The sequence below is a fragment of the Saccopteryx bilineata genome, chromosome X (genome assembly GCF_036850765.1).
Source record: "Saccopteryx bilineata isolate mSacBil1 chromosome X, mSacBil1_pri_phased_curated, whole genome shotgun sequence".
In the NCBI taxonomy this organism is placed as follows: domain Eukaryota; kingdom Metazoa; phylum Chordata; class Mammalia; order Chiroptera; family Emballonuridae; genus Saccopteryx; species Saccopteryx bilineata.
This window is the reverse complement of record NC_089502.1, coordinates 98,574,173-98,581,801: the sequence shown is the minus strand read 5'-3', so window position 1 is coordinate 98,581,801 and position 7,629 is coordinate 98,574,173. Positions and strand designations below refer to the sequence as shown.

At 39.0% G+C, this 7,629-nt stretch overlaps 1 pseudogene; it reads left to right on the top strand.

Moving 5' to 3' along the window:
• The first annotated feature begins 4,322 nt into the window (after nucleotides 1-4,322).
• On the top strand, nucleotides 4,323-5,171 carry LOC136317207 (protein mago nashi homolog; annotated as a pseudogene).
• Nucleotides 5,172-7,629: the final 2,458 nt, after the last annotated feature.

Sequence of the window (7,629 nt, the reverse complement as noted above, 5' to 3'; positions counted from 1 at the left end):
ACCAAGGAGCACCAAAATATATAAGACAGCTACTTATTGACCTTAAAACAAAAACTAACAAAAATACAATCATACTTGGAGACCTCAATACACCGCTGACGGCTCTAGATCGGTCATCCAAACAGAGAATCAATAAAGATATAGTGGCCTTAAATGAAATACTAGAACACCTGGATATGATAGACATCTACAGGACACTTCATCCCAAAGCGACAGAGTATACATTTTTCTCTAGTGTACATGGAACATTCTCAAGAATTGACCATATGTTGGGCCACAAAGACAATATCAGCAAATTTAGAAAAATTGAAATTGTACCAAGCATATTTTCTGATCATAAAGCCTTGAAACTAGAATTCAACTGCAAAAAAAGAGGGGGAAAAACCCACAAAAATGTGGAAACTAAACAACATACTTCTAAAAAATGAATGGGTCAAAGAAGAAATAAGCGCAGAGATCAAAAGATATATACAGACAAATGAAAATGAAAATACGACATATCAGAATCTCTGGGATGCAGCAAAAGCAGTAATAAGAGGAAAGTTCATATCACTTCAGGCCTATATGAACAAACAAGAGAGAGCCGAAGTAAACCACTTAACTTCACACCTTAAGGAACTAGAAAAAGAAGAACAAAGACAACCCAAAACCAGCCGAAGAAAGGAGATAATAAAAATCAGAGCAGAAATAAATGAAATAGAGAACAGAAAAACTATAGAAAAAATCAATAAAACAAGGAGCTGGTTCTTTGAAAAGATCAACAAAATTGACAAACCCTTGGCAAGACTCACCAAGGAAAAAAGGCACAGGACTCAAATAAATAAAATCCAAAATGAAAGAGGAGAGATCACCACAGACATCATAGATATACAAAGAATTATTGTAGAATACTATGAAAAATTATATGCCACCAAATACAACAATCTAGAAGAAATGGATAAATTCCTAGAACAATACAACCTTCCTAGACTGAGTAATGAAGAAGCAGAAAGCCTAAACAGACCAATCAGCAGGGAGGAAATAGAAAAAACTATTAAAAACCTCCCCAAAAATAAAAGTCCAGGCCCAGATGGTTATACTAGTGAATTCTATCAAACATTCAAAGAAGACTTGGTTCCTATTCTACTCAAAGTCTTCCAAAAAATTGAAGAAGAAGCAATACTTCCAAACACATTTTATGAGGCCAACATAACCCTCATACCAAAACCTGGCAAGGATGGCACAAAGAAAGAAAACTACAGACCAATATCTCTAATGAATACAGATGCTAAAATACTAAACAAAATACTGGCAAACCGAATACAACAACATATTAAAAAAAAAATACATCATGATCAAGTGGGATTCATCCCAGAATCTCAAGGATGGTTCAACATACGCAAAACGGTTAACGTAATACACCATATCAATAAAACAAAGAACAAAAACCACATGATCTTATCAATAGATGCAGAAAAGGCTTTTGATAAAATACAACACAATTTTATGTTTAAGACTCTCAACAAAATGGGTATAGAAGGAAAATATCTCAACATGATAAAGGCCATATATGATAAACCATCAGCCAACATCATATTAAAACGGCATAAAACTGAGGACTTTCTACCTTAAATCAGGAACAAGACAGTGTTGTCCACTCTCTCCACTCTTATTTAACGTGGTGCTAGAAGTTCTGGCCAGAGCAATCAGACAAGACAAAGAAATAAAAGGCATCCATATCGGAAAAGAAGAAGTAAAAGTATCACTTTTTGCTGATGATATGATCCTATACATCGAAAACCCCAAAGAATCCACAAAAAGATTATTAGAAACAATAAACCAATACAGTAAGGTTGCAGGATACAAAGTTAACATACAAAAGTCCATAGCCTTTCTATATGCCAACAATGAAATATTAGAAAACGAACTCAAAAAAATAATCCCCTTCACGATTGCAACAAAAAAAATAAAATACCTAGGAATAAACATAACAAAGAATGTAAAGGACCTATATAATGAAAATTACAAAGCATTGTTAAGGGAAATCGAAAAAGATACAATGAGATGGAAAAATATTCCTTGTTCTTGGATAGGAAGAATAAATATAATCAAAATGGCCATATTACCCAAAGCAATATACAAATTTAATGCAATTCCCATCAAAATCCCTATGAGATTTTTTAAAGAAATGGAACAAAAAATCATCAGATTTATATGGAACTATAAAAAACCCCGAATAGCCAAAACAATCCTAAGGAAAAAGAATGAAGCTGGGGGCATTACAATACCTGACTTTAAACTATATTATAGGGCCACGATAATCAAAACAGCATGGTATTGGCAGAAAAATAGACACTCAGACCAATGGAACAGAATAGAAAGTCCAGAAATAAAACCACATATATATGGTCAAATAATCTTTGATAAAGGGGCCAACAACATACAATGGAGAAAAGAAAGCCTCTTCAACAAATGGTGTTGGGAAAACTGGAAAGCCACATGCAAAAGAATGAAACTCGACTATAGCCTGTCCCCGTGTACTAAAATTAATTCAAAATGGATCAAAGACCTAAATATAAGACCTGAAACAATAAAGTACATAGAAGAAGACATAGGTACTAAAATCATGGACCTGGGTTTTAAAGAACATTTTATGAACTTGACTCCAATGGCAAGAGAAGTGAAGGCAAAGATAAATGAATGGGACTACATCAGAATTAAAAGTTTTTGCTCAGCAAGAGAAACTGATATAAAAATAAACAGACAGCCAACTAAATGGGAAATGATATTTTCAAACAACAGCTCAGATAAGGGCCTAATATCCAAAATTTACAAAGAACTCATAAAACTCAACAACAAACAAACAAACAATCCCATAAAAAAATGGGAAGAGGACATGAACAGACACTTCTCCCAGGAAGAGATACAAATGGCCAACAGATATATGAAAAGATGCTCAGCTTCATTAGTTATTAGAGAAATGCAAATCAAAACTACAATGAGATACCACCTCACCCCTGTTAGATTAGCTATTATCAACAAGACGGGTAATAGCAAATGTTGGAGAGGCTGTGGAGAAAAAGGAACCCTCATTCACTGTTGGTGGGACTGTAAAGTAGTACAACCATTATGGAGGAAAGTATGGTGGTTCCTCAAAAAACTGCAAATAGAACTACCTTATGACCCAGCAATCCCTCTACTGGGTATATACCCCAAAACCTCAGAAACATTGATACGTGAAGACACATGTAGCCCCATGTTCATTGCAGCACTGTTCACAGTGGCCAAGACATGGAAACAACCAAAAAGCCCTTCAATAGAAGACTGGATAAGAAGATGTGGCACATATACACTATGGAATACTACTCAGCCATAAGAAATGATGACATCAGATCATTTACAGCAAAATGGTGGGATCTTGATAACATTATAAGGAGTGAAATAAGTAAATCAGAAAAAAACAAGAACTACATGATTCCATACATTGGTGGAACATAAAAATGAGACTAAGAGACATGGACAAGAGTGTGGTGGTTACCAGGGGTGGGGGGAGGGAGGACATGGGAGGGAGGGAGGGAGAGAGAACTAGATAGAGGGTGGCGGAGGACAATCTGACTTTGGGCGAGGGGTACGCAACATAATTTAATGACAAAATAACCTAGACATGTTTTCTTTGAATATATGTACCCTGATTTATTAATGTCATCCCATTACCATTAATAAAAATTTATTTTAAAAAAAAAAGTTTTGGATGTCACTGCTAGGCACCTGGTGGCACGTTGGCCAAAACTTCAGCGGGCTTTCTGGGAACAAAAATGGCTATGGCCGGCAATTTCTTTCTCTCTCTCTTTTTTTTTATAGAAACAGACAATCAGGAAGGGAGAGAGATGAGAAGCATCGACTCGTAGTTGCATCACTTTATTGTTCATTGATTGCTTCTCATACATGCCTTAACCAGAGGGCTCCAGCCAAGCCAGTAACCTTTGCTCAAACCAGTGACCACGGTCTCAAACCAGTGAACTTGGGCTTCAAGCCAGTGAACCTTGGGCTCAAGCCAGCAACCATGGAATTATGTCTATGATCTCACACTCAAGCCAGTGACCCCACGTTCAAGCTGGTAAGCCTGACTCAAGCCAGGATCTTGGGGTTTCAAACCTGGGTCCTCAGCACCCCAGTCGATGCTCTATCCACTACTCTACCACTGGTCAGGCTATAGCCATCATTTCTACCTGCACTACTATGTAGGGCACAAGCACAAGTTTGGACATAAGTTTCTGGAATTCAAGTTTCAACCTGAAGGAAAGCTTAGATATGCCAATAACAGCAATTACAAAAATGATGTCATGATCAGAAAAAAAAAGGCTTATGTATACAAGAGTATAATAGAAGACCTGAAGAGAGTTACTGTTGACAGTGAAATTACAAAAGAAGATGATTCTTTATGACCTCGCTCTGACAGGGCTGGAAGACAGGAGCTTGAAATTGTAATTGGAAATGAACACGTTTCTTTTACTACATCAAAAATAGGTTCTCTTGCCTGACCAGGCGGTAGTGCAGTGGATAGAACGTCGGACTGGGATGCGGAGGACCCAGGTTTGAGACCCCGAGGTTGCCAGCTTGAGCACGGGCTCATCTGGTTTGAGCAAAGCTTGCCAGCTTGGACCCAAGGTCGCTGGCTCGAGCAAGGGGTTACTCCGTGTGCTGGAGGCCCGCGGTCAAGGCACATATGAGAAAGCAATCAATAAACAACTAAGGTGTCCCAATGCACAACGAAAAACTAATAATTGATGCTTCTCATCTCTCCGTTCTTGTCTGTCTGTCCTTGTCTATCCCTCTCTCTGACTCTCTCTCTCTCTGTCTCTGTAAAAAAAAAAAAAAAAAAAAAAAAAGGTTCTCTTGCCCTGGCCGGATAGCTTGGTTGATTAGAGCATCGTCCTGAAGCACAGAGGTTGCCAGTTTGATTCCCGGTAAGGGCACATACAGGAACAGATCAATGTTCTGTTTCTGTCTCAAAAATGCGTTCTTCCTCTCTCTCCAAAATCAATAAAATAAACATTAAAAAAAATAGGTTCTCTTATTGATGTAAATCAAAGGATCCCGAAGGCCTTTGAGTATTTTACTATTTGGTACAGGACCTGAAATATTTAGTTTTTAGTCTTATTGAATTACATTTAAAGATTAAACCAATCTAAAGTATTTTTGAAGCTGTTTTTTTTGTTTGTTTGTTTTTTTAGGAAGGATCCATGAATCTTTTTTTTTTTTTTGTATTTTTCTGAAGCTGGAAACGGGGAGAGACAGTCAGACAGACTCCCGCATGCGCCCGACCGGGATCCACCCGGCACGCCCACCAGGGGGCGACGCTCTGCCCCTCCAGGGCGTCGCTCTGTTGCAACCAGAGCCACTCTAGCGCCTGGGGCAGAGGCCAAGGAGCCATCCCCAGCGCCCGGGCCATCTTTGCTCCAATGGAGCCTCGGCTGCAGGAGGGGAAGAGAGAGACAGAGAGGAAGGAGAGGGGGAGGGGTGGAGAAGCAGATGGGCGCTTCTCCTGTGTGCCCTGGCCGGGAATCGAACCCGGGACTTCCGCACACCAGGCCAACGCTCTACCACTGACCCAACTGGCCAGGGCCTGAAGCTGTTTTTATATTTAATTAAAGGATAGGTAATGGAAGGTTTGTCATTTATAATACTAGGATTTTTATTAATGTGTAGTGAACAAATTTTTTGTATGCAAATTGAAAATAAGAAAATACATAAATAGGCTTAATGTTTACCTTCACTTGTGTCCAAGTGGGTTGGACAGTTCCCACACACATTAAATTCTGCAAATAAAAGTCATTTTTGTTGAAATTTTGTTCAAAAAAACTTACCAAAGCCTGAAACAAATAAATAAAAATATTGTAAATGAATAAACTTGTTTTAAAAAAGTTATTGAGGCCCTGGCCGGTTGGCTCAGTGGTAGAGCATCGGCCTGGCATGCAGAAGTCCCGGGTTCGATTCCCGGCCAGGGCACACAGGAGAAGCGCCCATCTGCTTCTCCACCCCTCCCCCTCTCCTTCCTCTCTGTCTCTCTCTTCCCCTCCCGCAGCCAAGGCTCCATTGGAGCAAAGATGGCCCAGGCGCTGGGGATGGCTCCTTGGCCTCTGCCCCAGGCGCTAGAGTGGCTCTGGTCACGGCAGAGCCACGCCCCTCCGGGGCAGAGCATCGCCCCCTGGTGGGCAGGGCGTTGCCCCCTGGTGGGCGTGCCGGGTGGATCCCGGTGGGGCGCATGCGGGAGTCTGTCTGACTGTCTCTCCCCGTTTCTAGCTTCAGAAAAATACAAAAAAAATAAAAATAAAAAAGTTATTGAAATGTATAATTTAAATATGGAATGTAAATTATACCTCAATAAAGTTGTTTCTTCTTTAGAGCTGCTTTGGCTATTCCAGGTCTTTGACATTTCCATGTGGATTGTAGAATAAGTTTGTCCATTTCAACAACAAAAAAGTTGTTATGATTTTTATTAAGATTAGTTTAAATATGTATATCAACCTGGGGCAAATTAAAATCTTAACAATATTGAATTTTCTGTCCCATAAATAAGGTGTGTCTCTCCATACTTTAAGTATTCTTAAATTTCTCTCAGCAATATTTTGTAGTTTTCAGTGTACAGGTCTTTCACATCTTCTGATAAATTCTCCCTTAAGTATTTCATATTTCTACTTAGTGCTGTCTTACTTTCACTTTATTGTGTGATATTGGGGTTCTTTTGTTTGTTTGTTTTTTACAGAGTCAGAGAGGGGGCGATAGACAGGGACAGACAGACAGGAATGGAGAGAGATGAGAAGCATCAATCATCAGTTTTTCGTTGCGACACCTTAGTTGTTCATTGATTGCTTTCTCATATGTGCCTTGACCGCCGGCCTTCAGCAGACCGAGTAACCCCTTACTCGAGCCAGCGCCCTTGGATCCAAGCTGGTGAGTTTTGCTCAAACCAGATGAGTCCGCGCTCAAGCTGGTGACCTCGGGGTCTCGAACCTGGGTCCTTTGCATTCCAGTCCGACGCTCTATCCACTGCGCCACCACCCTGTCAGGCTGATATTGGTTTTTAATTTTAATTTCTTGTTAATTAATAGTATGTAGAAAATCAGTTAATGTTTGTATGTTTACCTTGTGCAAAAGTTAAAAGAAACAGTTTCTACACATAATTTCCCTCCTAACATCAATCACAAGTACAAGTTCAAGGGTCTCCAAGACCACCCTCAGATTCAACAATTAACCAGATGGATTCACAGAACTCACTGAAAACTATTATAATCATGGTTACATTTTATTACAGCTCGTGTATAGAGATTAAAATCAGCCAAGAGAAGAAGTACATAATGGATTCACAGAACTCACTGAAAATTATTATAATCATGGTTACATTTTATTATAGCTCAAGTATAAAGATTAAAATCAGCCAAGAGAAAAGTACATAATGGACTCACAGAACTCACTGAAAACTATTATAATCATGGTTACATTTTATTACAGCTCAAGTATAAAGATTAAAATCAGCCAAGGGAAGAAGTACATAATGGATTCACAGAACTCACTGAAAACTATTATAATCATGGTTACATTTTATTACAGCTCAAGTATAAAGATTAAAATCAGCCAAGGGAAGAAGTA